Source organism: Podarcis filfolensis, assembly GCF_964270895.1.
Source record: "Podarcis filfolensis genome assembly, chromosome: 2".
Taxonomy (NCBI): domain Eukaryota; kingdom Metazoa; phylum Chordata; class Lepidosauria; order Squamata; family Lacertidae; genus Podarcis; species Podarcis filfolensis.
Window position 1 is genome coordinate 99,656,268 of NC_139605.1, and position 18,278 is coordinate 99,674,545.

At 42.3% G+C, this 18,278-nt stretch overlaps 1 protein-coding gene across 2 annotated transcripts in view; it reads right to left on the reverse strand.

Moving 5' to 3' along the window:
* Positions 1–16,276, reverse strand: part of KCNJ16 (potassium inwardly rectifying channel subfamily J member 16) — a 44,895-nt gene extending 28,619 nt beyond the window's left edge. Inside the window, exon 1 of one of the 2 annotated variants that reach the window (XM_083598862.1) lies at positions 16,198–16,276. The gene's annotated coding sequence lies outside the window, so the exon portion shown is untranslated. Of the gene's footprint in view, positions 1–805; positions 850–16,197 lie in introns of those variants that run through there. The other variant, XM_083598863.1, reaches the window with a different exon arrangement.
* Positions 16,277–18,278: the final 2,002 nt, after the last annotated feature.

Here is an 18,278-nt window from a genome sequence, read left to right on the forward strand (position 1 = left end):
AATCACTGCAGATGGTCATCCATACTAACCCGCCCAGCAACAGAGGGGTGGCCTGTCAGACCCCACCGCAACACGTGCTCTCTATGAAGGAGAACATGCTTTCCCACGACACCAGTAGATACAGCAACAAGCAGGTTTTGCGTGTCCGATAGTTCACAACTATATCTAAAACCGGTAAGCATTCAAAATATACTTTCTGAGAGGTGTGTATATGTTGTACTTCTGCTCAACAGCTGAGAAAAGTTAAACAGCACTGGATACAAACTAAGCGCTCAGTGCTATTTTTTACTAATCTAATTTAAACTGTTTGTTCACACAACAGCCAATTCACCCTACAACCTGAAAAGGAAAACTCAATTTCTCAACAATATAAGGTGCATATGTTTCTGTAGCATAGGTCTGATGCAATAACTAAATGCCACAATAAATGTGTTCATCTTTAAAGTGCCACATTAACTTTTTTTAAAAAAAACCACCCAGACTAAAATGGCTGCCTCTTTTGCATTTGCCATTCATGAATGCCTATCCTATTTATCTATTTGCAAATTACATGGATTCATTTTGCAAAAATCACAGCCTAGGCTGTTTACATCTTTTAAGCTTCCTCTTTCTAATGGCACGCTGTGTAAATGTCTTCAGGAAATATAGAGCAAGTACAGCCTTTCCAGATTCCCGAGAAACGTTTCATTTGCAAAGGGTAAGTATTTAACACTGTGACACAAATTCAAACAGCTTTAATGCCACATTCACTGTATTTACAGAAACAATAAAATAATTACTTGTAAGAAGAGAAACTGAATGTTACCTGCTGCAGCACGCATACGGGAATTCATAGCCCTGGTCTCTGGCATGACAAACAAACTGATTTTTCCCCCTTGTATTTTGCTAGTAGGTACAATCCCTCCCTCTTTCATATTGTTAAACAAACATCACATGCCTGGAAACACTCTGAAAGTATTCATGTAAAAATGATCTGTTCCAGGAGTAGACTTGAAGAGCACCAGTGTGGTCAGCAGGTGAACCCTACAGCTGGGTTTAGATACCTGATGAGTAATAGCCTTGAAGCAGTTAGCCTAATTTTCCCTTCCGCACAATGGAAATAATAACAACAACCTCCGGAGCAAGGAAAATGATAAAGAGACCTAGGCCACCTTAAAAACGTGCAACTCCATTGGAGCGCAGACTCAGTTTTATTCATTGCTGCAGTTCAGGTAGCTGAAAGGAAGAAGATACATCACCCACTTGCTTAAGTGAAATGCTGCTACATAAAAACAAGAAGGAAAGCTGGTGACGCAAGTTTCAGAACAAGGAAACTATATCATGAAAAGGGTCAGATTACTGTTTAGAGGCACTTTGCATAAGCCAGAGCCCAGAAGTCAGTCCTCCCCCCCCCCACGCCCCCACCGTGCTCTGCTGCCATTGTCTATAACACATGGAATAATAATATATTAACCTTCTGACTTTTCTCTGATGAATAGAGGGACATTCTATTCAATAATAATAATACCCCCGCCCATCTGACTAGGTTGCCCCAGCCACTCTGGGTGGCTTCCAACATATCTAAAAACATAATTAAACATTAAAAAACTTCTCTAGACAGAGCTACCTTCAGATGTCTTCTAAAGGTTGTACAGTCATACCTCATGTTACGTTTGCTTCAGGTTGCGCATTTTCAGGTTGCGTCCCACGGTGACCCGGAAGTACCAGAAAGGGTTACTTCCAGGTTTTGCCGCTTGCGCTTGCGCAGATGCACAAAATGATGTCACACGCATGCGCAGAAGTGGCAAATCGCGACCCGCGCATGCGCAGACGCAGATTGCGTTCTGCTCATGTTGCGAACGGGCCTCCGGAATGGATCCCATTCACAACCAGAGGTACCACTGTATAGTTATTTATTTCCTTGTTTCAGGGATCACATAACACTATACCCTCCAACATTTCTCCGATGAAAATAAGGACTTCTTAAGGAAAAGCGGGACAGTCCAGGATCAAATCAGAAACCAAGATGGCTTCTGTAAATCCGGGACAGTCCCCAGAAAATGGGGGCACTTGGAGGGTCTCCCATCTGTAGTGGAAATGCATCACCTTCCCATAGAGCCTCTAGCCATGTCAAGCTGCAGCCATTTGACATTGGTATAACCAAAGGTTAGGGGTACAAAATGGAGGGAGGTCTGGCATGTGCTCCTCCGGGGTGAGCACTGACCTGGTGGGGCCACAGGGCTCTAGTCAAGTTCACATACCAAAGGGTTGTGTGGCAAGGAGGAAGAATTCTTCCCAGTCCTTTGTTGCAGAGCCACAGGATGAGCCTGTAAATGTGCCCAGAAGTTGTGGTGGAGCTGATCCTTTTTGTCTTAGGAAACTTCACTGCCTGGGCTCTCTTTTTATTCGGTTAATTGGGCTGATCTATTGCTTGCAACTTTCCTATTCTATTCTATTTTGAATAAACAGAATCTATTCACCACTGTATGGTTCTCTACGGGTGTGCTGGCAAGACAACCACGAATCTGAACTATTTGTCTGCCGCGGTTCAGATCCGCTCACAGCTTTTCATCCTTCCTTCTTCCTCAGCCCTCCTCATGAAACCAGAGTAAACTGTTTGCACAGCATTTCATGGACGCCGTAAACCCACCAAATGGAACATTTTGTCCCTATAATCTCAGGTAATGCAGGATTCTTAAGGCATGTAAGAGAGGTTCATTGAGTGACAGGAACTGGACTAGATTCTGAAAATGTTGGAACAAACTCAAGCTGCAGGGAGAAAGTGCAGAGGGATAGAAGATGGGAAGGGAGAGGAGACGGGTCTCTGAAGTTTTTATTCCCCCTCAGTGGCCAGAAAACAGCTGCTTGCCCTCTCTTCTTTTTTCATATGTTGTATCCTGGCACAGTAGGATGAGCCTCCAGGCAGCTTCCTCCCTTTCTTCCCTTAGCCAGCTCCACTGCAGGCTCACATTAAAAAGCCATGTCAGAGACACGTGTCATGTAATCCATATAATAAACTTTCCTACACATTTTGCTTACTCGCTTGGGAAAAAAGTCCTGCCTACTTTGGCACTTCACCTTTGCGATGTTTGCGGCCTTCCATGACTTGGAGAGCAAAATTATGAAATGTATACAGTCATACCTCATGTTACATTTGCTTCATGTTATGTTCTTTCAGGTTACGTCCCACGGTGACCTGGAAGTACTGGAAAGGGTTACTTCTGGGTTTTGCCGCTCACATATGCACAGATGCACAAAATGACGTCGTGCGCATGCGCAGAAGCGGCGAGTCGCAACCCGTGCATGTGCAGATGTGCCACTGTGGGTTGCACTCTTTTCATGTTGCGACCGGGCCTCCAGAACGGATCCCGTTCGCAACCAGAGGTACCACTGTATATTGGAAATGTCAACAAATGTGTGTGTACATTTTCCTGAGGACTTCTTTAAGAAAGATAGAAATCCATCCCTTGTCACCTCTCTGCTTTCAGATCCACAATGAAACTAAAATATCTTCATTCATACACACACACACACACACACACACACACACACGCACGCACTGATACCTCTGGTTACGAACTTAATTCGTTCTGGAGATCCATTCTTAACCTGAAACTGTTCTTAACCTGAGGTACCACTTTAGCTAATGGGGCCTCCCGCTGCCACCGCCACACAATTTCTGTTCTCATCCTGAGGTAAAGTTCTTAACCCGAGGTACTACTTCCGGGTTAGCGGAGTCTGTAACCGGAAGTGTTTGTAACCCGAGGTGTTTCTGACCTGAGGTACCACTGTATAACATATGAAAACCTAACAAGCAGGAGCAATGCAAATATATTACACAACAGTACTTCAGACAATAAAAGTTAATTCAATTTTTAAAGTAAACAACCAAACCCCCAAAACATATTAAAACATGTTTATGAAAAATGCATTGAAACTGTGAGCAGCCTCGCTGAGTTAACTTAAGTAGTAAAATTCACAGTTAAAGGTCTGTAAAACAGCAGGCATAACAATGTAACAGTGGATAATATAACCGTCTTAACAGAAACAAACCCATGTCAAGTAACAACTTCAGCACCACTGACTATACATTCTCAGGCATAACGTCTTCTCTCCTCCTACAACAGGAACAAGGATTCGAACCCGGTTCTCTACAGTTCCAACTGGTTGGTACTTATTAGTTTTTTGTAGGCTTCCACCCACAAGGAATGTGTAGGCAAGTCCACTTACTGTGATTGCACAATACTTGAAGGCTTGCCTGGTGCCCCCCTTGTTTTTAATTTATTTGCCTTGTGGGGGGAAAGACCAAGATTGTGGGACACCTTGTCCTCTGCTGTTCACATGACTCTTTCACCATTTTTTGTCAGCTGGTGGAGACTTTCCTACACCAGCAGACTTTTGCTGAACTGCTTTAGGTAAGGGTCTGCGTTGATGACTATTTCAATCTCTCCTGTCTGCCTGTACCTTATTGATACATTCCATTGTGGTTTTAATTTTCGCAAGCTGCCTTGCACGGAGTGTACGCCTCCGAAAGTGTCGGCGCCAGAAGATGGGGCTAATGTTTGAAAGACCTTTGGCTTAGACAAGCAGAAGAACTGAATACTATTAGCAGAAGTGATCTCTGCCAGCTTCAGCAGCAGGTGAATAAGGTTGTCAGAGATGGATTCCTCAATGTCTAGGCTTCAGGCATGATCAGGTGATAAAAACACTCCTAAGACAAGCAGGGAGTATCAGGTTCATGTTCACTCAGAACCTGTTGTTCAGATGTTAAAGGGGATAACATTTTCAGTTGATTATAGGTTTGGATCAGTGGCATTCATTACAAAGTTGCTGCCACCGGTCATTTCAAATTTATTGTTTCAACGTTTAAATGAATGTGGGGGGGGGGGGAATCCCCTGTATTCGTCATTGCTCTGAAAAATTTGGCTAAGCCTTAAAATGTCTTCCAAAATAAGCAATTTTGCATGCCCATGTGTCCACTCCATACCTATGATGAGTCAGGCAGGCTCATTTAATACCTATTTTAAAAATCCTTACGATGGCCATTTTCATCCAAGGTTTCACTTGAGAAGAGAGGACTGTGAAACTCTGGGGATGGCTGTAATTTATATATAAAAAAAAAATTTAACTTGGCTTTGCTTTATTTTTCTCTCTCAGTGTAACAGGTAACCAAAAAAGCAAGCAAACAAACAAACAAACCCACAGGCACAACATCAGAAAGGTCTCAAGACAGAGGGAAACAAACTGTTTCTTCCCTTGATCCAAATAACAATCTTCCTGTCATTTTCCTTCTGAAGGGAAGGAAAAGGCACTGGTTTATTTGTCTCCTATATTTCATTCAAACTGTGTTCCTTTTTCTCAAGGAAGCAAGAAAACCTGGATTGGTAAAAGAGCTATGGGTATAATTGGCCTCCTTTTGATACCTGAGGTTAATAATAATAATAATAATAATAATGACTGCTATCTAGGTGACCTTTAAATGATGAACAGATTGTGGTTATTACTGACACCCCCTGCCTTTTCTGTGATTCCATATGCAGCTGAGCTCATTCTCCAACTTTCTCAACAGCTATTTGCAGGCTCTAGAACTCTGTGCCCAAAGAAGGTCCATTTCTAATTATTTGCTGTCTAATACTTAAAAAAAAACGCCAGGCCTGTTGCCCTTAAGCTTCTGTCAAAATTGATTTTAGTTAGTTGTTTTGATTGATGTTTTGCCAGTCTCCTTTTAACTATTTTTATTCTGTACTATATTGTCATTTTATGATATTTTGTGGGTTTTCTGTTGTTGTTTTCCATCTCGGCTATTCTTTTCAGCCAGGGTAGAAGTTCAGCAGATAACTATGAGTAAGTCCCATTTGTTGAATTGGTGCCTTTGTCCACCTCTCCTTAAGCTACAACATGCATGAAAAATCACTGCTACTTTAGCTCAGGAGTCAAGTGCACCATTCAAGGATAACAGCATCATGTGGTCACACACATCCCACTGCGTTTGGTTTTTTCTCCATGTCCAAGGACTCACTGATCTCATTAAATAAAACTCCCAGCTCACATCTCCTATTCATCATTCTGTTGTAGCAGCCTTGTAAACAATGGGTTTGATTGCCTATCTGCGCAATTTTATTATCAGTCAGTCGAAACTTGGTGTGTACACACTGTGGATTGTGAAGGGGTGAAATGTTATTGACATTTAACACCTAAAATCTAATGTCAATTTGCTTTCTATTTGTGCCAAGTGTAGGCGTTGGCATTCATTTTGCCCAAATCATTTATCAGCCTACAGCCTCTAGCAGAGATTAACACCTGGGAAAGGATAACTGTATTAATGCACAAATATTATCAATTCAGTTCTGTGGTCAAAGGCTTGGTAGATGCAACCACAAAGGGATAAAGATGTAGCATATTCTCAGGTGAACAGTGTCAACAGCTAAAAAACCAAGAAGGGGTGAAGGATGGAACATTTTACATGTTCAGTGAGATGGAACGGCTTTCCATTGAGCTGCATAATAGGCTATTTCTGTTCAACAGCTTTGGAAAAAGATTAGCACAAACAACACCAATATATGTAGACACTACTGAGGTCTTTTGTATAAATTAATTAGATCCTAACCTTTCATATTACTTGTGTTCCTATTTTTACACGCGTTATTTTTAAACTTTACAGACTTATTTGCATGACCACTTTGTCATTTACATTCTGTTGGCGGTGAGCTTTTTTTAGCTTAATTTCCCAGTAAAATATTAAGGCCTAATCCAGCCACCAAAAAGTCAACAGATCTTAGTAGTGCTGTACTTTGGGAAGGAACAGTACTTCAGTTCAGAAGTGGGAGACTTGTTGGACTCCATCACCAGTCAGCCCCAGCCCTCGTGGCCAATGGTCAGGGATACCACAACATCTGGAGGGCCACAGGGTCCCCACACTAACTATACAACGGCAGTGCTAATTTGAATGATGACACGCAGGTGACAGAATTAATTCTGATATTACTGAAACTGCATGTTTAAATGCTGCGTGTTAAAACAGTGAGCAAAAGCTTACCCATGAAAAGCTAGCAAAAAAGGAAGAGGGTATTTTTGATTTGCAGGAGCAAATCCTTCTTCCTCATTCTAAAGTGGTGCAGGCCCAAGAAGTTTGCATCACAGTGGTACCTCAGGTTACAGATGCTTCAGATTGCAGACACATCAGGTTACAGATTCCGCTAACCCAGAAATAGTACCTTGGGTTAAGAACTTTGCTTCAGGATGAGAACAGAAATCTTGCTCCGGCAGCAGGGCAGCAGCAGGAGGCCCCATTAGCTAAAGTGGTACCTCAGGTTAAGAAGAGTTTCAGGTTGGATAAAAGATTGGATAAAATTGTATATTTGTGTTGTAAATCAATAAAAATTATTTTTTTTTAAAAAAAAGAAGAGTTTCAGGTTAAGAACGGACCTCCAGAACGAATTAAGTTCTTAACCAGAGGTACCACTGTACATTATTATTTTTCTTAACTAATACATTGGCCTTTCGAATCAAAGCCCACGACAGGGAGAGCTCATAGCAGATTTTGTTTCTGAAACAACTGCACCTTTGTTTCATTGAATTTTAAAATAATGCATACATGCTTTAAAAGAAACTTCTGGGAACTTCTGCACTCAGATAGGTGAAGCAGCATTCTCTAACCAAATAATGCAACATATTAGGCAAGGCTATGTCCCCAGATGCCCTCCAAAAAACCACATTGGCATAAGAATGTATAAAGTAACATTCACTCCTCTGGAGCTATAAGGCAGGCTCCATTTAGTTCTATCAATAAATAAGCAGAATATTTAGCTACTTCCGATCTATACCCTGACAGATTTTAGGAGTAGGCGCTATCCTTTCAGCACCATAATAGCAAGCAAGCCACGATAAACACAACATCGACACATACATTATTATGTGCAGATCTCTTTAGAGCCTGGAAAAGAGAGGCCTTCACAGTTGGAGAATGAAAGCTTATCACATGCTGAGAAGCTGATGAGCAACAGTGAATCTAAAAACATTGTTTCATCCTCAGCAATCCTTTTAGCCTAAATAGCTAAAAGACATAAAAGGAAAAAAAACTCAAGAAACCCCAAGCAAATTAAAATGTTTTCACCTGATACCCAAAAAGAAGAAATATGGACAGTGTCCTTACTAGGGAGGAGTTCCAAAAATGATCGAACCTTGAAAGACTGAATAATAATAATAATAATAGTAATATTTTTTTGTTTATACCCCGCCCATCTGGGTGGCTTCCAACAGAATATTAAAAACACAGAATATTAAAAACACAATCAAACATCAGTCATTAAAAACTTCCCTAAACAGGGCTGCCTTCAGATGTCTTCTAAAAGTGAGATAGTTGTTTATTTCCTTGACATCTTATAGGAGGTCATTCCACAGGGCAGGTGCCACTACCAAGAAGGCCCTCTGCCTGGTTCCCTGGAACCTCAGTTCTCGTATTGAGGGAGCAGCCATAAGGCCCTTGGAGCTGGACCTCAGTATCCAGGCTGAACGATGGGGGTGGAGACACTCCTTCAGGGAGAGGGCCATAGGTGATCATAATACAATAAAAGTAGTCTGGATCATACCAAAGGCCCATATAGCATCCTTTTTATCAGAATGGCCAATCAGATGCCTGTGTGAAACCATAGCTCACGGGCAGAGAATCTGCCCTGCATACAGGAGATCCTAGGAGAGACTCCATGTGTGGAATCCTGCTAGTCACTGTAGACAATACTGAGATAGATAGACCAAAGGCCTAAATTCCTATGAACCACAACTGAAAAGGTCCCCTCTCTGCCTTACTCCAGATGGAGGGGCTGGTAGGGAGTAGGGACACCAAGCAGGGTCTCTGAGGTTGATCTCAGTAACTGAGCAGATTCATGTGGGAAGAAGCAGATGTTAAGGTATCCTGCTTCCAACCTGCTTAGGTTAAAAAGTCCAGTATTCTTAATTTTGTCCAGAAATGGACTGGCAGATGAGGTAGCTGTTCCAAAACTAGAGTGACATGCGCCAAACACTTGGGCCCAGTTAATTATTGTGCTGATATATTCTAACATTTCCAAACAGTCTTCAAAGACAGTCCTATATACAACACGCACTGAAATAATCTAAACCAGAAGCTCCCAGGGCACAGATAACAGTGGCCTGGCAATTTATGCCTTTGAAGGATTTCAATTGGCACACCAGTCGCAACTGGTGAAAAATACTTCAAGCTATCAAAGCCACTAGGTATCTTGAAGCTAAGATATCTTTCTTTTCAGTAGCAGCACCTCCATATTAATATGGTCGTTCTAGTCTTCAGATCTAATCCACATTGTATAAATGTTATTCATTAACATGAATGGGGAGCCACTTTTCCATCAGTATATACTCAGCTTCATTATAGACCAGATGGGTGGATAGTGATTTCTTACTTATTGAAATTAAACGCCAGAGATAAGAAGAAATGAGAATAGCTAGGAAGGAGTTTTCCAATGAAAAGCATAGCCTAACTAAAAATATTAATATGAGCATCACTCGGCTCAAAATATAAATTATGTTCATATGAATGAGCTTTATTAAACTGGTGTGATTGTTATGGTAAGGTAAACATATGCAATCAAGGAGACTAAATTGCACAAAGCAGGTTGGTCTAATCTGTGTTTAATCTTCCCGTTTTCCATTGCCTTGTTTCAAGCTCTGAGTGAAATGTGTTTGACAAGCTTCACTGACAGATGTTGCAGGGGATCTGTTTTAACAATCGGTTGCCCTATTTGCAGTATCTGGTATCAAGAGGAAATTTTCCACTAAGTTAACTAGCCATGTTCACTTATTTGCATTGCTCTGCAATTGTATGTGTGTGATGTATATCTGCTTTCTATTTGTGGAAGCATAAGTTGATCTGCGGTGGGAAAGAGGCTGCTAAGAAGATGGCCGTGCTTTTCAAGAGAGGCTTTGCTGATAGGGTATTTTGTCCAAACTTTAGGGAACTTAATGAAATATCGACAACCCTGTGGCTGAGGGCCAAAGCAGGTGTGGCATTTGTATTTTCACAACAGCCCTATGAGGTTGATTAGACCTAGAGATAATGACTGGCTGAAGATCACTCAATGAACTTCACGACAATGTAAGGATTTGAACCTCAGCCCCTACAGTCCTAGCCTGATACTATCCACAACACTACAGCGCAGGTGGCACTGTGATCTAAACCACTGAGCCTAGGGCTTGCCGTTCAGAAGGTTGGCAGTTTGAATCCCCGCGATGGGGTGAGCTCCCGTTGCTCGGTCCCAGCTCCTGCCAACCTAGCAGTTCGCAAGCACATCAAAGTGCAAGTAAATAAATAGGTACTGCTTCAGTGGGAAGGTAAACTGCATTTCCATGTGCTGCTCTGCTTCACCAGAAGCGGCTTAGTCATGCTGGCCACATGACCCGGAAGCTGTACGCCGGCTCCCTCGGCCAGTAAAGTGAGATGAGCACCGCAACCCCAGAGTCGTTCGTGACTGCAATTGGCTGTGGTTCTCCAGAAGTGGCCACTCAGTAGCCCATATTGACTTCACTGATAACAGATGGAGGTGGCCCCAGCTTTAGGGGGTGTAGTCATACCTGCCCAGTGTTGCTGTGGGTGGGGGTGTACACCAAAACCACAACCACTACTTCTTTATTGTGTTGGAGGGCATGGAGAAGGCATGGAAACCTCATCAAGAGGATGATATCGAAACACATTTTCAATAACCACACCCACTCTTGTGGGCTGAAGATCTAGAATATATCTGGATTAAAAGCAGCTTATTGAGGATGACTGCAAAGAATTCTGCATTGTGTATGTCAAATAAACTACTGCTTTGTGCTCTAAGTGGGTAAGTGGGTACACTGTCAGCGTTTGTTTATTTTAACGAGCGCGAACGCTTTCAGCAGAAGCTTCTTTTGCTGCAAAATATTCCGATCAGCTCTGCCACAGCAACAGGAGTGAAACTGGCACAGCTATGATAATGGCATTTTTGCCCGAGGGAAAGAGCAGCAGCAAGAAATAGAGCCCTCCTCTATCAGACTAAATGAGAAAGACAAGACAGTATGTGATTTCTATGATAATGAGTAAATCCCTTAAAAATCCCTTTGACTGTCCACAGCACAGCCAGCTGTTGTATCTCAATCTCTCGACCCCTTAACAAGGCTGATTTGGATCATGCATTGTGGGTGCCTCTATAAATTATAAAGTATAAAAAAGCAAAGTAATCATAAAATCCTGCCAACCTTAACAATATTTTTTCCACCAGTTAAAGGGATGACCCCAACAAATGTTGCAGCTGCGTAATCTCCATTCATTTTAAGGAACTTCAGTGCATGGATAGCTCAGTTGGTTGCAGTGTGGTGTTAATAATGCCAAGGTCATCGGTTCGATGCCTGTATGGGACAGTTACATGGCAGGGGGTTGGACTAGATGGTCCTCAGAGTACCTTCCAACTTTACAATTCTATGATTTCATGTCAAGTCCTGCGGGAGCCCCATTTCCAGAATGTAAGCTGTGATTCAGGATTTCAAAGCCCTGAAGACCAAGTCTATTGACAAGAATTGCAACAATTTAGAACCATTTTTCAGTTGACTTTAATTTTAATTTGCATAGCGAATAAACACCAGCAACGCATGACATCTACTGAACTATCATTATTGCACAATTACTTTGAAAGAAAGCAAGTAAGTACAATAGACTAATAGATAACACGCCAAATATTTCATTTCATTTTTCTCCCTGCACCCCCTCTCTTTTTTCTTTTGCTGGAATGGTTGCATAAGAATTATCTTTCACTGGCAGCCAGTAATTTCACTAGAAGTTAGAATTCTCTGTTACTATCAAGTGTCAGATGATTCTGTTCATAAATTATGTGATGGAGCCTTCTTCTTTTCCCCCTCCCTCAAAAAATGACATTTTTGATCAAGAATGATTATTTCCTCTAGGGGAAAGATTGCTTGTGACTACATCAAGATGACTATTTTAAGTTGAGCATCTTGTCAGGAAAGCTTCATTTGAAGAGGGCAAGAAAGAGTTTAAAACTTGAAAAATAATATCAAGATGGTTTCGTTTTCTCATGTTCACCAGAACACATGGTGGGGAATTGTTCTTCACCAGAGAATGAAGACATGTGGCAGACTCCCACATCCAAGTCCAGAGAAGAGAATTCACCCCCTAAAAGAGGCTTCTGTATACAAATGGCATCCCAGATCAGGTCTGGTCAACTGGTAATCTCTTACCCACATGCCAGATCCAGCCTACTTACCACAGTGTGATAAAAACATGGCAACAAGCTATTGAAAATAAAATGCCAGAGCGGGACTGCATTGCTTCCAAAGCTGAGAAGGTTTTGGCACCTCAGCCTTACAAGCACCATTTTCCAAACTCAGCATTCATGTTGGTGCTATTAAATGTGAGAAAGGACGTTTGGTGTTTGACCTTATATAGCCTTCCTAGAGATCATTTCGCAAGCCATCTGTTTCATGAGGCAGCAACTGTTCATCAAATCACGAGCATTCAGATTGCTAAATATACCCCCAGGCAGACAGGCAAGTGTGAAATCCCACTCTTTTGGCATGGACTGTTCCGCCTACGGCTCATCTATTAAGAAGTGCTCCAGAGGCTACTTTTTATTGACAATCACTGGTTTTTATAGACTTTGGGTTAACAGCTAGTCAAAGCACTTTCGCCTAGATACCTCTTGGAAATGACATTGCTATGGATCTCAACAGCCCTAGAGACACTTCCTCAAAAGTAAGACCCACCAAATTCAATGGGTTCCACCTAACTGGGTTCAGAAATGTGGTCTATGGTGCATATTGATGAAAAGGATGGGGCAGTTGAAACTGCTTTTAAACATTTCTGTTCGCATCCAAAGTGTGAACTTTCACCCAGCGGATATCACAAATGTGACCCAATCTCTGCTCAGATCACTTGGGAGCTGAAACCAGTCTAGTCTATGCAGACTCCTGAGATGATAGAGTGGACTGGAGTACAGATGGAGAAAGTTGTTTTTATTGCTTTCCCACTATTAGGCTTGCTACAAGATGGGAGAGGAAGAGGCCAACCAATCAGGGAGAAATGTCCTATCCCAGTTTGTTCTTTTGCTGCACTAGTTTCTTATTTTTTCCCCCTTAAAAAAAAAAGAATGTTAAAATGTGATTCCACCCCCCACCACCACCACTACCTGAACTGATCCAGCCAATTTTATCACCTCAGCACTCTTATTTCGCCACTCAATTAGCACCTCATTCTGCCGAATGTGAATCCCAGATCACGGATAGGGAAAAGAGGAAAGGTCAACAGCAGAAAATGTTAAGTTGGCCCAAACCCATTTTCTGGAAATAAGCACCACTGAAACCAGTGCAATCTGCTTCTGAGGAGATTTCTATAAGCTTGCCCTGTCTGCAGTGGAAAATGTGAATGAAGTGAGACTGTGGTGGCCCAGGAAAGAGATTGTCCATGAAGAAACAAAAAGGACTTAGAAGGTCAAGCCTACCTAAAAGTCTCTAGCTTCAAAGCAGGGCTGCTCTAAGACATTTTGCAGCCTGAAGCACTGCAGAGAATGGTGTCCTCCCCACGCCCAGGACAGAGTCACACTGTATAGTAGCTCTAAGCATGCACAGAATTGGCTTTAAAGGAATATTTTCTTTCAGAAAAGTAGGTAGAAGAGAAATGATTTTCACTGCTGCCCTGTATCTTTTCATAGAAAGTGGAGTGCTAACAGGCATAAAAGAGTAGAATAGGAACCCATCTAAGGCACTAATGAATGATAGGAGTATGATACCATCTTTAACTTAAGTCACGTTTAATTTATCCAACAACTCACCTAGAATACAGATTGATGGTTGAGCTATATTAATTGACTTTTAAGAGTTCTAAAGAGCTGGAGAAAAGCTCGCTGTTAACAGTTACTTTAATTTTGAAGGAAAAATTACTTTCAAAATTACCCCTGTGGGTTTTATTTGTGAATTCATAGCAGATTTATCCAAATCCATCCTTGGCATAAAGCTTCAGCCGTCATTGTCACAGCAGGCAAGTTCTTATCAGTAGAACTCATCTTCTGTGTTGCTCACGCTCACAACAGAAAGAATGCATGAGGAGAAAGGCGTTTTTGCCCCACTTTGCCCAAAATCATGCTGATTACCATGTTAGCTTGGAGTTGTGCTTGACCTCCTTAGCTGCCAAGTGATGACCTACAAAGAACTTTTCTTATTTTCCCACACCAACAGTAATTACCCAGGAGGGAACAAATGGGAGTGAAGATCCTGAAACCTAATGGGCTTTTCAAACTTAACAACTATTGAAGACATTGCTTTAAATGGGCAGATAGCTTTTTGTTCAGTTTCCACCCCCCCCCCTTCTGACCTACAGAGCAATTCAAGTTTGAAATGCATGTTTAAGAAGAGAGGTGCTGAGGCTCAGGCCTGTCCAAAAACCCTTTCCTCTGTCACCCATAAGCCCCAACCACCACACCACCACCAGCAGGGATGGTCCACCCATGAGGAAAGGTGAGGAGACCACTTCAGGCAGCACGATCCACAGAGGCATCAGATTCCAGTGTAGAGCTTTACTCCCCACACCCTTGTTCCTGAGGTAGATCTTCACTCACCCCTTCTTCCCTGGTGGAGAGAGGATGCCATTTTGTGGGTGCGTCAGGTGCCAAAATATATTGAGCTGGCCCTGTGCCTGAGGCAAGATGTCCCACTAATGGCTCCCGACACAGATCCAGGTTGGAACGAGACCAGTAGCAATGCACCTGCTTTGTAGGAACTCCCCCTTTTCACTGAGAGCATATGTGAAAATTGGACGTTCCAGGAGGCACTGTTAGTGCTCTCCCTAGCTTTGGTTTTGGCTGGTTTTGGCTGACCCAAAGCCAAGTTGGAAGCCACCAACGCTGAAGCCAGACTGTGATCTCCTGCTCCCTGTGGCAACCCAAGATGGGTCACCTCAGGTCACTTCACTGGTACACCAGCAATGCTATGGCAGCAATCTAGCCTAGGGGCTGCAGGGCAGGCCACATGGCACACCTTTCTAGTCATTGTCCATGCCTCAGAATTTGCTGCCTGAGGAAGCTGCATCACTTTGCCTCATGGTAGGACTGGCCTTGCTTAGGTGACAAAAGATCTCTGGCCAGCCATTCATAGAAGGCAGGAGAAGGCAGGCAAAACTAGAATTAGGCCTCATCTGCACTATAGATTTAAAGTAGTATCATGCCACTTTAAAGAGTCATTGCTCCTCCCTGTTAAGTATCCCTGGAACTATAGCTTGTTAATGGTGCTAAATGTCATGAGGAGGCCCTTATTCCTCTCACAGAGTTACAGTTCTCAGACTTCTCTGGGAAGAGGAATGGAGAAATAAGAATTGTAACTCTGAGGAATAGGGGTCTCCACTAACTCTCCACAAATATTTCTCGAGGAGAGTTTCTGCTCTGAGGCTTGCCTGTGTGAGTTTGTTAACTGTCCTGTCCACCCCTCAGCAAGAAAGAAAGAAAGAAAGAAAGAAAGAAAGAAAGAAAGAAAGAAAGAAAGCAAACATTAGGCGCCCATTGCAATGGAACATTTTTCCCCATGGAAAAATACCTACAGAGGAACACATATGGAAAATGTTATCATTGCCATTAGGATCTCACTCACATGAAGCCCTTGTTTTAACATCACATCACATTCTCTATGATTGCTTTCATTGCATTAGATTAGATTTCCTGCTTGCTCCTGATTATGAACCTTTCAAAAACCCATGTGGATTTCATATTCAAGCAGTTCTCAACTGATTTACTCCAAGAGTATCTGTGCATAGAGGAAACACATTCCTTCAGAATCAATCCTACGTATTTAAGAGGCATGTTTCCTCAGTATGCGTCTGTTTCCCACCATAAAATGTCCACGATTACAACAACTTCCTTGTGAGAGCAAAGTCGATTTGCAGGTGAGCGAGATCCTCCTAATGGCAAGAGCTCAACTTCAGAGCTTTCAACCAACTTGAGACAAATCACCACAGATGCCAAGTAAATCAAATCAACAACACCCTCCAAAACCTTTTCATGTCAGTCAAGGTGCTTGCCCTTTTCTCTGCTCTAAAACATTGCCTTCTTTTCCCTGGGAGAATATTGGCACAGTTTTGATGTTCTGCTGTTTCTTTGTAGAGAATGCCACTCAGGAAAACACTGGTATCGGCGTCAAATTTATAGATGTAACAGGAACCGCGATATCAAATATGAAGCCACTTACCATTGTCCCTTTGCTACCTCCACGCCTGCAATCACGAAACTGTAAAAGAAAACAAGGGTTGCGTTAAGGATCAGACATCTCCAAAGCCACAGCCTCCAAAGTCCCCAGTTAAACATTTACCCCAATTTGCAGCTGTAATCTAGCTCCAGGAATCTGCTTAGGTCGCTCCTGGCATCTTGAGAATCAGGTGACAGGCCGCCATGCCCACCCCATTAAAAAAAAGTGTGCTGAAATATTCACAAAAGTCACTGGAGCACATTCAGGCTAGGATTTCAACAACTGTGAAAAAGAGAAAGATTTCCTGGGTCAAGAAAAACAAAAATCCAACCACCATTCATAATACAAATACCTGGTTTGGTGTTACCTATTGAAAAGTCACTAAAGGGAAAAGTCATCGCAAAAGAGCTCTCTTTTTGATCCTCTTTCGTTCCTCTGTTTGCCCTAAGTTGGAGTGGAAATTTCCAGAGCAGGCAAAAGGAAGGGGTTAAGCTACTATTAAGGAGGTGGGTGGTGCATTAAATGGAACAGTTAATCAGTGCCAGGGCGGCTCCAGAAGGGGGAACACAATAACCTTCAGACACTCCATATATACCTCCAGTGCTTTTTTTCTGGGGGGTACGCAGGGGTACGCATACCGCTAAACATTTTGTAAACCTTTGTACTTTTGTCCATTTATTGTATTTATTTCCCCCGATTTGAACTATAAAATGGTGATTTCCTTGAGTCAAAATGAGAGTACCCCATAACATTAAAAAAAAAGCACTGCATACCTGCTAAAAAAATTTTTTTCCCAACATGCTAAGAGCATTTTAAGCACGTTTTGTGTTTATGGCTCATTAATGGTGAACCACAGCTATGGTCTGAAGTGATATATAAATCTTCAAAATACAGTCAAACCTTGGTTGTCGAACGTACTGTAAGCCCATTCAGCTTCCGAAATGTTTGACAAATGAGGGACGGCTTCCAATTGGCTGCAGGAGCTTCCTGCAGGAGCTGCGTCGGATGTTCAACTTCCGAAAAATGTTTAAAAACCGGAACACTTACTTCCAGGTTTTCAGCGTTCAGGAGCCAAAATGGTCCAAAATGGTGGCATTTGGGAACCGAGGTTTGACTGTAAATAAAAAAATAACATAATTAGAAACTCATAAAAGTATTTACAATATTTATTTCCACCAAACAGGTTTTAAAGCGTATGCTTATAGAGATTTTTTTTATCCAGACAGACATTCCCAGACAGCTGATCCCAGCCATGCCTACTGATGGATTTATGGAAAAGCAGAATAATATTTTACATTGCTTTTGCAAATAAAGGTAAATGTAAAGGACCCCTGACAGTTAAATCCAGTTGCGTACTACTCTGGGGTTGCGGCACTCATCTTGCTTTACTGGCTGAGGGAGCCGACGTTTGTCCGCAGACAGTTTTTCCGGGTCATGTGGCCAGCATGACTAAGCCGCTTCTGGTGAACCAGAGCAGCACACAGAAACGCTGTTTACCTTCCCGCCGGAGCAGTACCTATTTATCTACTTGCACTTTGACGTGCTTTCGAACTGCTAGGTTGGCAGAAGCTGGGACCGAGCAACGGGAGGTCACCCCATCGCGGGGATTCGAACCACTGACCTTCCAATCGGCAAGTCCTAGGCTCAGTGGTTTAGACCACAGTGCCACCCGCATCCCCTTTGCTTTTGTAGGTTCTTGTTACTACTGTATATGTTTCCTGACATGGCAAAACTCTTGGTGTGCATCACATTTTTCCCAACCCTCTCTTGACCTCCTAGTTACTTCTTTGCTCCAAATTGCACATAACGCACAAACCCCCATTCATGCTCTTTCTCATGTCTACCCTGGGACCTTACACTGAAGGGAAGGATGGTGGTGGAATGGATTTCATCATTAGTTGATTAAAGCAAGGAGCTGACAAATCAGTGTAGCTTCAAGGCACTGCCCTCCCACCAAATTCCAAAACATAAATTATAAAACATGCCTATGATTATGCCTATGATAGCCCTATTAGAATGTGTATTATATTTGTCATTAACTGATCTGTTTTAATGACCAGTAATTTTGTGATGACTTTAAAACA